The sequence below is a fragment of the Trachypithecus francoisi genome, unplaced genomic scaffold, assembly GCF_009764315.1.
Source record: "Trachypithecus francoisi isolate TF-2019V2 unplaced genomic scaffold, Tfra_2.0 Lachesis_group8, whole genome shotgun sequence".
NCBI classification, from domain to species: domain Eukaryota; kingdom Metazoa; phylum Chordata; class Mammalia; order Primates; family Cercopithecidae; genus Trachypithecus; species Trachypithecus francoisi.
The window spans coordinates 98739622-98758945 of record NW_022681473.1 but is presented as its reverse complement, the minus strand read 5'-3'; the positions used below and the strand labels follow the sequence as shown (position 1 = coordinate 98758945).

The window sequence follows — 19324 nt, the reverse complement described above, 5'->3', positions numbered from 1 at the left end:
AAAGCCACACCAGGCCTCACCTTCAGCCAGCTCTACCCAGCTCTTTGTACTCCCAGTTCCACTGAGCTCAGGCTCCAGCTTCTTCCTTAGACTTCCTTTCGTTTTCCCCATGTGTCAACTTATAACACCTTATCCTGGGCCTTCCAGAGCCTTAAGGAGAGTTCACAGTCACAAAACAATATATAAATGTAAATTTTTTCTTAAAAACAACTTGCACGTGTCTAAAACCCACCTTGCAAATAATGTAAATGCCACAATTTCCAAAAAGTTCTCCAAAACAACGACACTTTTATCATTAAAGTGATAATACTTTTCAATGGCTCATGCCAGTAATCCCAACACTTTGGGAAGTCAAGGTAGGAGGATCACTTGAAGCCAGGAGTTCAAGACCAGCCCGAGTAATGTAGTGAGACCCCATCTCTGCAGAATAATTTAAAAATTAGCCAAGCATGGTGGCACATGCCTATAGTCCCAGCTATTTGAGAGGCTGAGGTGGGAGAATCGCTTGAGCATGGGAGTTTGAAATTGCAGTGAGCTGACCCCGCCACTACGCTGCAGCCTGGGCAACAGAGTGAGATCTTATCTCTAAAAAATAAAAAAATAGTCTGGGCACAGTGGCTCACATCTGTAATCCCAGCACTTTCGGAAGCCGAAGCAGGAAAATCACTTAAGGTCAGGAGTTTGAGAGTAGCCTGGCCAACATAATGAAACCCCATCTCTATAAAAAATACAAAACTTAGCCAGGCATAGTGGCGTGTGCCTGTGATCCCAGCTACTTGGGATGCTGAGGCAGGAGAATCGCTTGAACCCAGGAGGCGGAGGTTGCAGTGAGCCAAGATTGTACCACTGCACTCCAGCCTGGGAGACAGAGTGAGACTCCATCTTAAGAAAAATGAAAATAAAAAATGCTATTCTGTTCTCAGCTTGCCTGAACTTCATCTCTGAGGTGCTGCAGACACTCACAGGTGGCAGTCTCCTAAAGCTGAAAGATCCCACACCTCCAGGAACCTCGGCCATTTCGGAAGGCAGGCCGGGCCTGGTTACTCTCTTGGCTCAGACCTGCTTTCCTTTCTGGAAGGTAAACAGTCATCTGGAGTTTTTGACTGTAGGTCAATCATCAGCATTAAGCATTGGGAGTAGCGCAATTTTGCCTTTTTTCTTGGAGCTGCCAGGTATGATCAACTCCTCCATTTGCAGCATTGAGGCAGTTGTCTTTGGAACCTGTCACTGTCCCAAGACCCTCCTGCCAGTGCCTCACAGCATCAGGAGTCAGAGGTCTAGGGACCTCTGTGTTCCTCCATAAAATGACAGCCCCATAGATTGTTTTTCCATGTCATGATTCAATGACACTTCTGTTCAACAGCACTAATTTATTTAGAGGATATATTTGAGATCCTACTGTGAACCTGGTACCGGAGATATATAAATGTTCTCTGTAACCTTTCAATACCATAAAAGAGGTGGGTTTAAAAACACTACATTCAGGCCAGGTGCAGTGGCTCATGCCTATAATCCCAGCATTTTGGGAGGCCAAAGTGGTTGGATCACGAGGTCAGAAGTTTGAGACCAGCGTGGCCAATGTGGTGAAACCCCCGTCTCTACTCAAAATACAAAAATTAGCCAGGCATAGTGGCGTGCATCTGCAATCCCAGCTACTTGGGAGGCTAAAGCAGGAGAATCACTTGAACCCAGGAGACGGAGGTTGCAGTGAGCCAAGATCACACCATTGCACTCCAGCTTGGGTGACAGAGAGAGGCTCTGTCTCCAAAAAACAAAAAATAAGAAAATAAGAAAGAAATAAATAAAATAAATAAATAAATAAATAAATAAATAAAAGCAGTACATTCACTATAACGTGACGAATGATAAGATAGTCACACAGGGGGCCGCAAAGGTCATTTAACCTCATGGGAAGTCTCAGAGAAGACTTGCTGGAGGAGGTGATGCCTGAACTGAGTCTTGAAGGAGATGAGAGGTGAATAAATGTGAAGTGAACAGCAAGTGGAGTGAACAACATTAGGCAAGCCACAAAGATGTGAAAGACTACAGGGAGATGCAGACACCATTAGCAGTGAATGTCACCAGAATGCAACGTGAGAGGCAGCCACAGGCAAGAGAGTGAGCTAGGGGTAGCAGGGTGGAACGTGGACCTGTGTGCCAAGCCAAGGCCCCTGAGCTTGACAAAACTGGAGGGGAAGAGGAGCCACTGAAATGTTTAGAGTCACTGAATAACAGGGTCAAATTAGGTGGATAGGTATGGGTGGCAAGTGAAGCCTGGATTAGGAGAGAATTGTGTTTAGGGGCCTCGATTAGGGATGAAGAGAAGACAAGTGATTTAAGAAATACTTGGAAAGTCGAATTAGCAGGGCATGGTGGCTGACTGGCCGCAGGAGGAAGGAGAAAGGAGAGTTCATATGAACTCAGGTTTCTGGCTTTGACGAGTCTATGGCGTTTGACCTACTACTGAAATGAGTGGGTCCAAATGGATTCTATACTTTGTGATTCCAGGGTAAGGTAATATATCTGAATACTAAAGGACATCAATTCTTCAATCAACTCTGAAATATTTAAAGGCATATCTCTTGTTGTACATTATTTCTCAGTGATTGAGGTCAAATTTTAGGCCTGTGACCAAGATTGGGGGTTGAGGGGAGGTGTGGACAGATTTCAAAGCAGAATTCTGGCCAAGGGAGCTTGGAACTTGTTCCTTGGCTCCAGATGGCCCGGTGAAAGACTTCTGGGAGAGAAGCTGAGAGCAGCCACCTGACAGTAGAGGAGGGAACCAATTGGCTCTCAGGAACCACCACACCAGTCAGCCATGGTGAGCAGCCTGCCAGGCAGCAGGTGCCTAGCAAGCCAGAGGAACCCGCGCGCGCAGTCATTTCCTCCCCTGCAGCTTTGGACTTCAGTCAGGAGCTTTATCTCTCCTATTCTAAGCAAAAATGGTTAAGGCCAACTGATTATTGAGACACCCTCCCCCTGCTCAAAAAAAAGTAAGACACTTTATTGCAGTAACTGCTTCTCGTCCCTGAAGCAGCAACAAGCTGGCTTTCAACGGCGCTCTCCCCTTTGGTATGGGGTCAGCAGAAGGGTGTTTTGTCTTCAGCGAGTAGGAAACCCCCTGTCTTCAGTGTGTTCTGCCCACCAGGATAGGGCACTGTGGATTTTGGTTTTGAAGCTTGTCCAGAGTTACTCAAGAGAGACAAAGCCGCCATTCTACTGTGTGCTACCCAACACCCACCAGGTAAGCTGCTGAGCAACAGGATGAAGCCCCTGGAAGATTGTTTGGCTTTGGTATTCCAGAATTTGCTTAAATATGTGGAACACACACCCCTGAGTTTAAAGCAGTGAGGCTGAGAATAATATCTTTAGCAGGCACAAGGATAAAGGAAAGAGATACCTGTTTCCAGTTTATCATGATGTTAGTTTGCTTAACTAAGTCCCATTTAACATTTGGGGGATCAAGATTTGTGATGTTTTCATTTTTCTTGGAGAAATACTTGACGAATATTTTGAAGGCCTAATATTTGTATGGGCTATGAAATCTGCTACGGTAAATGCAAAGTGTGGGACCCAAGAAATGTATAATCTGTTTGGGAGGACAGACCACAAGAATTCAAACAAGAATATAAGGCTACGCGTGACTAAGTACTTGATGGGTGGCATGGACAGCAGTGAGGTAGGGTTTTGGAGAAGAGAAAGATGGATGGGCGCTAACATTATTAGGCAAAACTTCATAGAGGCTGGCCTTGAAGTGGCAGGTGGATAAATGGGAGATAGATAAAGAAGAATGACTCCTAATTATGGCTTTATGCTTCCATTAAACCAATTCTACATAACATATTTATTGAGCTATAATCAGGAGTTAGAATACATAAATCTTCAATTCAGAAACCCTGTTCATATCAATATGGAAATTAAAGTCCTAAAGAAGAAGGCTGACGTTTGTATACTGTGAGTAACCGCAGGCTTGTCAGATTTCGTCCCACCTGACTTCTTTCTCTTGCCCTCCTTAGCAATCTGTTAACCATCAGTAACTTCTACTAAATGTTCACTAATTTTTAACAACCTTGCACATAGAGTGAGATTTAAGTTAATTGTTTTTGTTTTAAAATTCTGTAAATGTCAAATAGAAGAGAAGCACGAAATCATTTCTGATAAAAATAGAAGTTAAATCTGTGTTAAAGGGTTTTGTGGTCCCTTTCTCCCTAGCTGTGGCTCTCGGCTGAATAGGTTGCATCAGGGAGTGATCACGCAGTGTGTTGGTGCTGTCTGTGTTGAGTGACTGGCAAAAGACCACAAAAGGAAATCTTTAGTTTCCCCTCTAAGTCTCATTCTTTACATAGGAGCATAGGAAGCCTCCAGAAGACTTGCAAGATCCTAGTATTGAGTCTTCTTCTATGCATTTATCAAGGAAAATGAGAGAATTTCAGAGCAGCTGGAATTATTTATTTATTTTAGAGATGGGGTTTTGCCATGTTGCCCAGGCTATTCTTGAACTCCTGGGCTCAGGCAAGCCTCCCACCTCAGCCTCCCAAAGTGCTAGAATTATAGGCGTGAGCCACCATGCTCAGCCTGAAATTCTTATTTATAACCCAGTGACACAAGACTGTAATAAAACTATTAATAGATAATAATCAACCTCATCATTTGGTCATTTTCTCTTGATGCAAGGCCAGCAAATAAAAATTTTATATCCACTTAAAACAAACAAAACAAAAACAAAGCTTCCTTCGCTCAAAAGGTCACTTAGAAGGAAAGTCTGCCAATGAAAGCCTTCACCCATTGATTCCTGCCCACCCCCTTCCATGCACACCTTACCTACTTTCCATATTATTCACTCATTCACTGGGGAATGAACATCACTCTTGATGAACAATAATGGATTCAGACCCAGCCTTAGTGGAGTTTATTCCCCGGCAAGTCTAGTTCCGATTGCCTTTTAAGACCTGTCTTCATGAATGCTTTCCCAGCCCTTAGCTAGAATTAATCTTACCCTTCTTCATAACGCTAAAGCAAGAATCTTGATTTTCTATTAATATATTATCAACCGTGTCCTGTGTTATATCATAGCTGCTTTGTACATATCTTTTTCCACCAATAGATCTTGAGTTTTCTGGTGTCTTCACATCATCCTTACACATTTAAAGCTCATTATGGTTGAACAGGATTTTTTTTCCTCACTCGAAAAGGCATTTTTCAACTCTTTAGCTAAGTGCCAGCACAAGTTAGACTGTGTGACAAAGAATATGTAGAAAGGGCATTGTAAACAAAAGAAAAACTTGGAAAATTGCCCAGAGAGCATGGCAAAGTGCTTGGAATGGTTGGCACCCAGGGTTTAAATGACGGAGTAATGGGAAACAAGTCCGGATAGGTAAGCATGGGGCTGGTGATAAAGAACTGAGCTTTACAGATGAGGAAGATGAGACACATAGATGTTATTTGATCAACCCAAATAATGAAGGAATTAGAACCCCTCACCTGATTATCCTCACCATCCAGGCCCAGCACCCTCACGTAAGCTCGGACAGTGATTTTATGCTACCATGCCCGTCCAGGGCAATTGGCTGGGAAAAGATGAAGATAGTGACAGAGAGTGTCTATGACACTAATGTCTGTGTAGTTGGGCCACATTGTTCCTCTCTTTGTAGTGATCATGCAACTTGAAGAAAGGCAAGAACAATAGGAAGCAAACAACCGAGAAGCTTAGGTGTATTGAAGACAACATTCAGCACTGATCTGTGGCATGCTGTAGTGGCCAGTACGAGTCCCAGGTTAGGGTGACATAGACCTGGCCTGTAAATTACACTCTGAAGCAAATGCCAAGGTTGCCAATTTTGCCATTTGCTTGTCTCTTTACCTTGAATTTCATAGAACCAATATTTTAAATGGTGCCTGGGCCAAAATAATCAGCAAAAGTGTTGAGCAGATAAGTTGTCAAAAACTACAGGCCAGGCGTGGTGGCTCGTGCTTGTAATCCCAGCATTTTGGGAGGCTGAAGCGGATGGATCACTTGAGGTCAGGAGATCAAGATCAGCCTGGCCAACATGGTGAAACCCTGTCTCTACTAAAAATACAAAAAAAATTAGCCGGGCATGGTGGTAGGTGCCTGTGATCCCAGCTACTTGGGAGGCCGAGGCAGAACAGCTTCAACCGGGGAGGTGGAGGTTGCAGTGAGCCAAGATCTCACCACCGCACTCCAGCCTGGATGAGACAGAGCAAAAAAAGAAAAAAAAAAAAAGCTACACATATCCTATAAACAAAATAAATAATGTTCACCCTCTCTAGTAATCAAAGAAACAGGAAAAAAGAAAAATTTTTTTGGCCTATCAGATTAGCAAAGATCAAAAAGAAAAGACATAACTAAGATTGGGAAGGACATGGGGAAATGGATGTTCATAGAAGGGAAAATTTCATACAACCTCTCTCCAGGGTAATTCCATGTGATATATTTCATAAGTCATTGAAACATGTTCATCCTTTGGCCTGGCAATTCCACATCGAGGAAATTCATTCTACGGAATTAATCAGAGATGGGCACAATGCTAGTTTTGAACTGGGTTTATTTCAACATTATGACTCTAAAAAATTAGAAATAACTCCAATGAGAGGGAAGTAGGATCACAGGTTGCAGGATAGATATGCAGTGGTAGAATATGGACATAACACAGCATTCTTAATGTAATGCTAAGTGGCAAACAGACTACACAACAGCATGCATACGGTAAGAGCATTTTTTGAAAATGCAGGCATACATAACCGACATGTGGAGCAAGTAGGAATCACGGAATATAACCAGAAAGCATCTTTAGTTTTGCCTCCTACTATCCCTTTATTTCTTTTTTATTTTTTTAGACAGAGTCTTGCTCTGTCACCCAGACTGGAGCGTAGTGGCATGATCTCAGCTCACTGCAACCTCTGCCTCCTGGGTTCAAGTGATTCTCCTGCCTCAGCCTCCTGAGTAGCTGGGATTACAGATGCACACCACCATGCCCAGCTAATTTTTTTTTTTTTTTTTGTATTTTTAGTAGAGACAAGGTTTCACCGTGTTGGCCCGGCCGATCTCAAACTCCTGACCTCAAGTGATCCATCCGCCTCAGCCTCCCAAAGTTCTAGGATTACAGGCGTGAGCCACCGTGTGCAGCTGTCTCCTACTATCCCTTTGAATGCCACTGGATAAAAACAAAGGCAGTCCCTTGACTTTTCTGGTCACTTTAAGACACAAACACAGTCACAATTCAATGATAATTAGAACATCTGGTCCTAGATTAATCCCAGTTTTATTCAGAGGAGCAGCCCCTCACACAGTCACCACTTGCTGCAGAGCAACGCCTAGGACAGTGAAGAGGATTTGATCCTTTTCCTTTCGCCATCAGCCTCTGCCTCTCCACCCTTTCAATAGTTTTGTGTGTGTGTGTGTGTTGTTTTTTTTTTTTTTTTTTTTTACTGTTCCAGGGTTGAAGCGGAGGGTGGCTGGGAGGCAGGTTTGAGTTTGAATGGAAGGCACCTGCAGAAAAGCTGTTGCTTGACTAGAATGGTTGTGAGGTGGCATCACACTCTCTGGGTAGGGCAGATGTTTAAATCTGCCTCTTCTCTTGTGTGCTCTTCTGGGGTTTGCTGAGATGGCCTGTGGCCTGGCGCTGTTCCCCAGCAGCTCTTTCCATGCAGACGATGTGCTCTCCCCTGCTCTGTGCCAGGAATCCAGGGATTCATCCACAACCTCTTTCTACTCAGGTTTCTTCACCCCTGGAGCCAACTCTAGCAGACATGAACTAAGAGAACCCCATGCCTCCTCAGCCTCTCCTGGGGCCCACATCTTCTCCACGGGACACACTCACACTGTGGTTGCCTGAGAAACCCTGGAAATGAGGACTGATTGACAGCTGAGCTATGCACTTCATTCTGCAGTCAAAGCAACCGTCAGGCCCCAGTTTCTCCAACTCAGACTTCTCAGGCAGGAGGTAGATACCAGTCTACCTTTCCTCCAAACCACAAGGGACATAATTAAGCTCTTCCAGTCGTACTGGTTAAGCTCCCTGGCTCTAGAGAAAGCCTCCTCACAAATCCTCCCTCTGCCTTTACTCTTCCAAGTCAATGCATGTAAGGGGACTTAAAACCCTAACTAGAGAGATTTGCCTTTTGTTTGTTTTTAAAAATCCCACAAAGCAAGTTCTCCTGATCTTCTCACAACTCCCTTAGATGTCTTGAATCTCTTGCTTTCATGCTTTAGCTAAAAATGGGAGAGTCCTAGTCCTGTTACCACTGCTTTAAAACACGTGGATGAACATATGTACACACACAGCAGTACATCTGACTGTGGTAAATAAATGAGTGATTTATTTTATTCAAGTTTTTGTTTGTTTGTTTGTTTGTTTCAATGGAGACAGGATCTCGCCATGTTGCCCAGGCTGGCCTTGAACTCCTGTGCTCACTTGATCCTCCTGCCTCGGCCTCCCAAATTGTTGGGATTACAGGTGTGAGCCACCATGCCCGGCCTCTTCAAGTTTTTTCTTTAATTTCCAAGTCTTTTGCATTGAATGTAATTTTACTTTCTTTTTTTTCTTTCTTTTTTTGAAACAGTCTTGCTCTGCCACCAAGGCTGGAGTGCAGTGGTGTGATCTCAGCTCACTGCAACCTCTCCCTCTCAGATTCAAGCAATTCTCCCACCTCAGCCTCCCTAGTAGCTGGGACTACAGGTATGCACCACCATACCCAGCTCATTTTTGTATATATATATGTATATATATATATTTTTTTTTTTTAGTAGAGAACGAGTTTCTCCATGTTGGCTAGGCTGGTCTCAAACTCCTGACCCCAAGTGATCCACCGCCTTGACCTCCTAAAGTGCTGCGATTACAGGCATAAGCCACCCAGCCCAGCCTGATGTAATTTTACTTTCATAATTACAAAAAAAAAAAAAAAAATCAACGTGGAAAAAATTGTATAATGTCAAAGCAAAGTCAGTTTTATTGACATTTGAAATTTCCTGTCCCAATCCATGCTGGAGAATTCCTCTGTGAACAAATTCCTACATGCTGCTTATGGCTGGATGTTTTCATTATGGTCTTTCAGGTGACAAGGAGCATACAGCAGTTTCCTCAAGGGATGGGTGGCACTTTATTGTCAGGATCTAATGGAGAAGTAAGGAAACACAGGAAATAGCCTCAGCCCTGCACAGCCAGTCCTCGGGAACTGGAATGTTGATCAGAATACCGCAGCATTCTGGTGCCAATCAATCAACCAGGCTGGTAACCACAGGCTTGTGGCCCGGCTTCTCTCTTCTGCTTCTTCCTACTCACTTCCATTGCCAGGGCTGATTTTCTTCTTGCAAGTTTCCTCTCTGCCCCAAAGCTTCTTCCTGTTCAAGACTCTGGTGCCTCATGGTTTCTATTCATGGTACTGCTCAATACCTTCTCGCTATGTATCTCTTAGCCATGTCACTTTGGTTTCTCTTTCTTGTCATTATGATTTTAAGACATGCCAAGAGGAAAGACGTTATTAAGTTGTTAATCACTCTCCAAAATAGAACAAATAGAATTTTCTGGGCAGCATTCTTGCTCATGTTTAGCTTTTGGGTCAAGCATGAATCTCTGGTTCAGGTGATTCGGGCAGGAATGCAAAAAATGTTGGATCCCATGAAGCAAAGCACAGGAACCACCCGTGACTGCTTTACTATGAGTGGGACAGACTCCCAACACTTCATGGGATACCTGTATGCTAGAAAAGTGGTCCACATCTTTCAGACAGATCTACCACCATGCTTAATTCATTACTTTTGTGGCTTGATTGAGTGCTATTTTTGGGTGTTGGCAAAGAGAATAGAGATGCCAGAATGATTTAAAACAAAACAAAACGGAGGGAATCAGATATCCAGATTTCTTTTTCTATGCCAATAACATCGAAGGGATTCAAAGCTAAATAGATGTATTTTTAAATCTAAGGTCACTATTAATAAATAATAGGCTACACCCATATAGATATACCAAATAAACAGTTATTTTCTTCTATAAAGCACACTTGGCACTACTGCTTCTTTGCGTTGACATGTCTTTTCATTTTTGTGAAATAAGTTGATTGGTTACAGACTGAGTTCAATTATTTTGTACCTATTCTTGATGCACTGAGACACATTTATTTAAAGTACATCATGTCCACCAAAGTTAGTTATATTATCATTTATATTACGTAACAAAGCTTCTTTTAGGCCTTTTCTCCAAAGACTCATTGAGATTTCATGATAAATTATTTAATACGTGATAGGGAATGATCACAAACTTTATTATTGAGATTGAGAAAGGGGAATTTAGATACTAGAATTTGAAAGTTAAAGTGATAGTGAATTATAAGAACATATAACAATGACATTACCAGAAAAATATCTTTTACACAAAATCAAACTTCCATAAATAAGTTACATAATTTGGAGTAGTCACATGCATTTGTGCTGCTAGTAGTACTTCATTTGACCCCCAAATACAGATTTTGTCACAGAATTATTCCAGGAGTGGTTCTCAGGAGTATGTGTTGGTAAATAAATGTAACTACATCTACAGACAAAACTTAACGAGGTCTTCTGGATAAGATAATACCATATGAAAACAATATGTGTGTTTTGAATCACCGAGGCAGAATAATCATTCTAATCATAACATGTAGTGCAAGGATTCAAGAGGAAACGTTCAAAGTTAAAGCCCTTTGGCGTGTAATTCTGCAGTAATTTCTGATGAGGTGGCGTGGTCTGTCAGGTCAGTTGGTTTATCAGTAGATGGATAAAAAGGGTTTAAATGCCATACTCATCTTTGTAAGGCAGGGTTTATTTGCCAGAGAGGACTTGGAAAAGGCAACAACCATGTGGAAAAGGGTTATTTCAAAAGTTAACTCTTTTTGAAAATAAGTATACTGTAATCCAAACCAATGAGCTTTAACTGATGTCAGCAACAAGCTTCCTTTGACCCAGTGAGTGAAACCTGAAGCAGATGTGGTTTGCGAGTCATGGACTCTCCGAACCTCCACTATCCCTAATGGGACCAAGAGCAGTAGATTCGTGGTGCTGACATTTAGAAAACCTCCAGGCATTTCCTCAGCATTCTGCATCTTAACACAAAGACTGAATAGCTATTTGAGATCTATCGTTCTTTCGTCTGATTTGCATATTTGACCAGTGTGTGTGGGTGGGGTGGGAAGGAGGATAGTGAGAGTCTCATATTGCAACATTAAATTCCTTAAAGTTAAAGCAAGGTCCAGAATGTTGGATTTGAGTTGGTTTCCCAACACCCTTAAAACTGCATGATACAAAGGGTGAATTCAGTTGAATGCAATAATAGTGGATTTTAATTACAGTATGAGAAGTGAAAGTAATGTCATCTTGTCACCTTTTTGCTTAGACACAGAAGGAATCTATAAGAGCATCACTTTCCTTCAACTTTATGAAATAGCGTAGGCTGCTCTTTCTGTCTTCTATTCCTGGCAAGACAGGTTCCAAGAATAAGAATTAAATTGCCTGAATATGAGGGAGAAAAAAAAAAAAAAAAAAAAACATGCTCTGCATTCTTATTAATGAAAATGAAGGAGAGATGCATATTCATGTGTACCATTCTATCTTGTTACCTAACTCTACTTAACTAGCAGTGCAGAGGATGTGGTCAGAATTTAGGATGTAGTTGTCTTTGGAAAGAAGCTGTGAACAATATAATGAACAAATTCAAGACGTTGAGATCATACACTCTGTCTATGGATGAAAACCTTCATGGTTCTAACCTGCCTTGCAGCTGTGCTAGTATACCAGACTTGCGAGAGGCATTTATGTCCCCATTCTGCAGCTCTGAACAGCTTCCTTGCACTTTTAGAATCCTGACACTCAACTTGCCATTAACCCTTGCCCTCCAAGTTTCAGTGGAAGATATCTGAGCATCTTTATAAAGGGGAATAAGAGAGATGAAAAAGCTAAAAGCTAGTTTTTCATTCTCTAGCATTCTTTTTTTTGGTTATTCAACAAATATTTCTTCCCTGCTTGCTGTGTGTTCAGGAAATCTACACTTGACTTGGGAAGCTGACAATCCAGTGATGAGACAACCAACACGCAAAATAAAAGTACAGACACTCAACAGAGGAGGTTTATTCTAGGCATGGGTTGAATAAATCAGGCTCCTGGAAATAACTGCTCTTACTCAATGATTATCGTCATGCTGGTGGGGTGAGGGGGGTCTGAGCTGGGTAGAAGCTTAAGTCTTTCACTCACCACTTTACAACCTCTGGCAAGTGTTTTCACCTTTCATGGTTTCAGCTCCTTTTACTGGATTCCTGTGGTGATTACATGAAATAATCTAGGTGGAAGCGCCCAGCATCATAGCTGTCACATAAAGTGTGTTTACCAGTGCAAACTTTCCATCTCAGGAAACAATATACATTTACAGTGTGCAGGTTCCCATCACCTTCAGCAGCAGCATGAAGGTACTGGAAATGATACTAAATACTGCCTTCATTTTCCATAAAGTTATTGTCAGTTGGGATCTGGAATCATGTGTCCTTTTCTGGTCGTTTCATTTTAATCACGTAAAGGATCCAGACAGGAGCAGCAGAAAGTTCAAAGGAAGTGAAAGAAAGGACAGTAGATGCAAGAGGACAATATACTAGACTGGGACTTCCCAGGCTGAAATACAGAGGCCCAAGGGAGACAGAGTTAGAAACTATGAGATCTGAGCCAAACACGGACTTGTTGACCACATTCTTAAATAGTGGAGCATACCCTTTGCAACCATAGCAAAAGTGTACTTAGAATCACAAAAAGTGGGAAGTGTGGTGCAGTGGTGTGTGCCAGCTACTTGGGAGGCTGAGGCAGGAGGATAGCCTGAGCTTGAAGGTTCAAGGTCAGCCAGGGCAACAGAGGCACTGTCTCTAAAAAAACAAAGTTTAAAAAGTGGGGGCTGGGCACAGTGGCTCACATCCATAATCCAAGCACTCTGAGAGTCTGAGGCAGGGGGATCACTTGAGGTCAGGAGTTCAAGACCAGCCTGGACAACATGATGAAACCCCATCTCTATTAAAAATACAAAAATTAACTGGATGCAGTGGTGGGCACCTGTAATCCCAGCTACTCAGGAGGCCAAAGCAGGAGAATTTCTTGAGCCTGGGAGGCAGAGGTTGCAGTGAGCTGAGATTATGCCACTGCACCCCAGCCTGGGTGACAGAGTGAGACTCCATCTCAAAAAATAAAAAAATTATAAGTGGGACGGCATCCTTGATAGCCTCTAGTTCAACCCCCTAATTTTGTGGATGAAGAAATGCAAGTCCAGAGAAAAGAGAGTTTCCAAAACTCATATTCATTCACTAGTTCACCAAAGGCTGAGTCCCTACCCTATGTCAGACATCTTTCCAGAAAACAAGACAGGCAAGGTCCTCATGCTTGTAGATTATATTTTAATGGGGTACAAGAGATATAATCAATAAGAAAGTAAATAAGTGAAGAAGATAATTTTAAAAGAAGATTAACAAGATTAAGAAAAGTAAACAAGGGCCAGGTGCAGCGGCTCATGCCTGTAATCCCAGCACTTTGGGCGGCTGAGGAGAATGAATCGCTTGAGGTCAGGAGTTCAAGACCAGCCTGGCCAACATGGCAAAACCCCGTCTCCACTAAAATTACAAAATAATTAGCCTGACATGGTGGCAGGCACCTGTAATCCCAGCTATGCTAGGGAGGCTGAGACATGAGAATTCCCTGAACCCAGGAGGCAGAGGCTGCAGTGAGCCGAGATCTTGATTAAGTTTTCTTTTCTTAATTTTGTTAACCTTCTTTTGAAATTTCTTCACTTATTTACTTCTTATTGATTATATCTCTTGTAACCCATTAAAATATAATCTACAGGCATGTCTTGTTTTCTGGAAACACTCCAGCCTGGGTGACAGAGCAAGACTCCATCTTAAAACAAGCAAACAAACAAACAAACAAACAAAAGAAAAGTAAAGTAAACCAAGTAACTTGATAGAAAGCAGCTGAATATGAGAGAAGGAATAATCTTTTGGAGAGCCGGGGGGGCCTCTCTAAAGATGTGACATTTTAGCTACGGCCTAAATGGCACAAAGGCATAGCCATGTCACAAAATAGGGAAGAGCATTTCAGGTAGAGGGAACAAGTCTGAAGCCCAGTGGGAGCCAGCTTGGCCTGTTAGAGGGAAAAAAAGAAGCCAAATGCTGAGTGGAGAGGAAAGAGGAGTGATTAAAGGTGGTAGAAAAGGCAGAAGGTCAGACACTATGTAGACTTGAAGACTACAGAGTTTAACATTGTATTCTAAGCATGATGAGAAGCTGCTAGAGGGATTTAAGCAGGGGATGGCATGATATATCTTACATTTACAAAAAATCATGTTCAATAAAATTGATGGGGGCCAGGCCTGATGGCTCATGCCTGTAATCCTAGCACTTTGGGAGGCCAAGGCAGGTAGATCACTTGAGGCCAGGAGTTCGAGACCAGCCTGGTCAACATGGCAAAACCCCATCTCTAATAAAAATACAAAATTAGCTGGCCTTGGTTGCGCATGCCTACTGTAATCCCAGCTACTCGGGAGGCTGAGGCAGGAGAATCGCTTGAACCTGGGAGGCAGAGATTGCAGTGAGCCAAGATTGTGCCACTGCACTCCAGTCTAGGTGACTGAGCAAGACTCCATCTCAAAACAAACAAACAAAAACAAAACAAAACAAAAATAAAATTGATGGGATGCCACTGATTTGTACTGATCTTCTCCTGTACTAGGTCCCAGGAGATCAAACCAAAATGGAAACACTCTTAAGTGCCACATGATCAAACTGAAACTTAAAAAACAAAAACAGGCAAATCCCCAAATAGTCCAGATTTTCCAAAAAACAAAACAAAACAAAACAAAACAAAACAAAACAGCAGATTCACAACTAATTGCAAAGGGCCCAGCCAACGCCCACATGATAAGGAAGGCTTCCCTGCTTTAACCCTTACAAGGAAAGTAACCTGAAGTAGCCTGATGTTAATCAGTCCACTTTTTTGTATTATGTTGTTGTATTGTTACTGCTCAAGCTATCTTGTAAAAACCCACTGTTCTGCCAGGCAAGATGCTACTCAATTCATGAATCACTAATAAATGCCAATTAGATCTTTAAAACTCATTTTGTTGAAATTTTGTTCTCTGGCCATCACTCTTGCTCCTGCATGGAGCCTGGATGGAAGGGGAGCCAGAGTGCAGGGAGACAGATAGGGGCTTGTATGAGTCCGTTCTCACGCTGCTATGAAGGCATACCTGAGACTGGGTAATTTATAAAGGAAAGAGATTTGATTGACTCACAGTTACGCATGGCTGGGGAGGCCTCAGGAAACTTACAAATATAGCGGGAAGGGAAAGCAAACATATCCTTTTTCACATGGCGGCAGGAGAGAGAAGTGCTGAGTGAAGTGGAGTAAACCCCTTATAAAACCATAAGGTCTCCTGAGAACTCATTCACTATCATGAGAACAGCATAGGGGAACTGCCCCCATGATCTAATCACCTCCCACGAGGTCCCTCCCCCAATACATGGGGATTAGAATTCAGAATACAATTCAAGATGAGATTTTGGGTGGGGACACAACCAAACCATATCAGGGCTCCTGCAGACATCCAGGTGAAAGATGGTGGTGGCTTGGGCCAGGGAGGTGGCTATGGAGATACTTGCTAGACTGCAGGCTCCAGAAAGGTGAGAATCTTTGTCTCTTTTGTACACTAATGTATTCCAAGCTGCTCGAACAGTGTATGATATATAGTAAATGCTCAATAAACTTGTTGATTCAGTAGATGGTTATTTTCTGAAATTAGACTAGAATCCAGGTTTCAGATAAATAAAAGTATAAGCTGTTCATGTATGCTCAAATAATATGCCTTATTCAGATGTGGAATAGTATGTGTTTTTAGACATTTTAATAAAGTACATGCAATATTCTTGCAGTTGTGTGGCCCAAACCGTGGCATCAGACAATGCATTCAGTGCAGTGTGAGAGTTAGCCTGGTGACAACAGGCAGTGAGCCTTGCCCAGTGCATTCCTCTTGTCTTGAGCTTGCCATCTAAGCTGTGTTTGTGAACATCTGCACTGCAGTTTGTTTTCTCATGATCATGCGTTGATTTAAGTACAACATAGAAAACTGGGAGTAGATCTGTTGGGCCTTTGCCAAATAGCTGATGTTTTTGAGTTTTACAGGATAAGGAAACTTGAGGATGATTCCCTCTCTTTTTTGTGGGGGGAGACAGGGTCTCACTCTGTCACCCAAGGCTGGAGTGCAGTGGCATGATCTTGGCTCACTGCAACCTCTGCCTCTTGGCTTCAAGTGATTCTCCTGCCTCAGCCAGCCAAGTACCTGGGACTACAGGAGCGTGCTACCACACCTGGCTAATTTTTTTGTATCTTTAGTAGATACGAGGTTTCACCATGTTGGCCAAGCTGGTCTCAAACTCCTGGCGTCAAGTGATCCACTCACCTTGGCCTCCCTAAGTGCTGGGATTACAGGCCTGAGCCACTGTGCCCAGCCATGATTCTCTTTACTACCATAGACCTCTTTTGTGTTGGGAGTGGTGATATGTAATTCCCACCCTCCAACCCCATTATCCCTCCACCACCTTTACCACCCATCCTGCATATTTCACAGGTCACAATGACAGTGTTTCATTTGTTCCAGGCACAGCTGTACAGGCCTTACATACATTAACTCCAGTAATCCTCACACAAGCTCCAGGAGATATTACTCTTATCCCCACTTTACAAATGTGCAAACTGAGGCACAGAGAGGTTAAAATCACACCCAGTTAATAAAGATCAGGGTGGCTGGGCATGGTGGCTCACATCTGTAATCCCAGCACTTTGGGAGGCTGAGGTGGGAGGACCACTTGAGGCCAGGAGTTCAAGACCAGCCTGGCCAACACAGCAAAACACCATCTCTACAAAAATTACCCAGGCGTGGTGGTGCATGCCTGTAATCCCAGTTACTCAGGAGGCTGAGGCAGGAGAATCACTTGAACCCAGGAGGCAGAGGTTGCAGTGAGCTGAGATCACGCCACTACACTCCAGCCTGTGCAACAGAGTGAGACCCTGTCTCAAAAAAAAAAAAAAAAAAAAGGTCAGGAGCCACATTCATCCCAGGAAGTCTGATTTCAACTTAGTCTCAGTATTTTAATTTCTTCACTGGTAAAATAGGGATATTATCTACCTTCACAAGGGTTCTTGTGAAGTTTAAATTAGTTAATATGTGTAACATGCCTGGCCCAGGGCAAGCACTGTGTAACTGTTAGCTATGATTAGCTTTCCAGTATTATTCCTATGGAAAAATTGCTTTTTACATACATGATTTTAATTTATGTATAGGATCACATCTTGCACTTATGTCAAATATCAACTGAACTGCTTCACAATGATGGCAAAATCAGTTGGTAGAACTCATTTATTATCCCCTAGATGGAGCAAATATATAATGATCGACCATGAGTCTGCGACCATGCTAGGCCCTGGGGATACCAAAACAAATGAGACACAGCACCTGTCCTCAAGGAGCTGATGGCCTGGTGACACAACCAAATAGGCACATGACAAGTAATTAAATGTGATTTGGTAAATACAGAAGTGACAGTGAGTGATTTCTGAGCTGGCTCAGGTAAAAGGTATAAATTCAAAAAGGGATCACGTAAACCTAGGAAGACAGAAGAGCTCTGATGAGCTACAAGAGGGACTGACACTTAAACCCTAAGTCTGACCTCAGGATGGACAGCTAGTCCTTTCTACAGCGCCTTCTTGAGGGTGACTGTTGGTCAAGGGCGACTATTGGTGAGAGACCAATCACTGTGCTCTGAACCAGAAGGGAATTACACATCCTTATTTTTACTTAGATAACTTATCTTTTCTTTCTGTTGTGAGTTTCTGGATGTTTTGTAAAAAGAAACATCCAGAAAGATTGCAATGGTCAATTTATTGTATTTTTTATTATTTTTTTTTAGATAGAGTCTCACTCTGTCGCCCGAGCTGGAGTGTGTTGGCACAATCTTGGCTCACTGCAACCTCTGCCTTCCCAGTTCAAGCAATTCTCCTGCCTCAGCCTCCCCAGGTAGCTGGGATTACAGGCACCCGCCATTACACTGGCTAATTTTTTTGTATTTTTTATAGAGACGGGGTTTCACCATGTTGGCCAGGCTGGTTTCAAACTCCTGTCCTCAAGTGATCTGCCCATCTCAGCCTCCCAAAGTGCTGGGATTACAGGCATGAGGCACTGCACCCGGCCTTTTTTGTTCTTTTATTTTACCCAGGCTGGAGTGCAGTGGCACGATCTCAGCTCACTGCAGCCTTGACCTCCTGAGCTCAGATTATCCCACCTCAGCCTCTTGAATAGCTGGGATTACAGGCACGCACTAGCATGCCCAGCTCGTTTTGTTCGTTTGTTTGGGGTTTTTTTTGTAGAGACAGAGTCTCAGTACATTGCTGGTCTCAAACTCCTGGGCTCAAGCAATCCTCCCGCCTTGGCTCCCCAAAGGTGCTGGAATTACAGACGTGAGCTACCATACAATGGTCAATTTTTTAAATACAGAAAATACTGCTTTTTATCCTAGAGTAGGCACTCTATCACAGCCATTCATGGAATTGAAGTGGAATTTATTATCCAGCTTGGCTTAAAAGCTGGTGCCATTATTTTGTTGCCTCTCTTTGAGTCCTAAAGGCTGCTGCTGTTACTCTTGCTGCTTGCTTGCTTTATAAAGTTTACACTTTTCCTTGTCTGAGCTTCCCTTCCTTCAGACTTCCATGTATGATTTAACTTTACCCTTATGAAAAGAACAATATACTTGCTTGCTTTTTTCAATATACTTGCTTGCTTTTTCTAATTCTTGCCCCTCCCTGAGTCTTGGCCATGGGCTGAACCAAAGAACAGGCTCAGATGTCAGGGACAAAGGCTCTCAAATAACAATCTTTTCAGAAGATCAACAGGGAGAGAGACCAGGCCCCGGATGATGAAGCTGCTGGTGCAGCCACTGAGCCACAAGGCTTTCTCTTCCTTCACTCTGCCTTTTTCTGACAGGGACTGCACAACAGTTGTTCTAAAACTTTCCCTGGAGGGTGAGCGGTAAGAAACCTGTTACCTGGAAGTATCACCTTTCTGAAGCAGGAGAACAGAAAGCCACACTCTCCCCAGGTGGTGAGTCTCTTGGGGCTTCAGGGTTTTGAAAAGGCTCTTGCTTGGACATCCTGATCCACCCTCCATTATGACACTGGCCCGACGTTTAAGCTCTGACTCGGGATACAGTTCCTGCTCCATCCTCTCCATTTGTGCTTTTCCGTGTGTCGTGGTTGCTG

The 19324-nt window shown here is 43.0% G+C and overlaps 1 protein-coding gene across 4 annotated transcripts in view; it reads left to right on the top strand.

Moving 5' to 3' along the window:
* Window positions 1–19324, top strand: part of EXPH5 (exophilin 5) — a 94021-nt gene that overhangs the window by 28829 nt on the left and 45868 nt on the right. The window contains exon 1 of one of the 4 annotated variants that reach the window (XM_033204147.1): window positions 2723–3244. The exons of the other annotated variants lie outside the window; for them this stretch is intronic. The gene's annotated coding sequence lies outside the window, so the exon portion shown is untranslated. Of the gene's footprint in view, window positions 1–2722; window positions 3245–19324 lie in introns of those variants that run through there. 4 annotated transcript variants of the gene reach the window in all.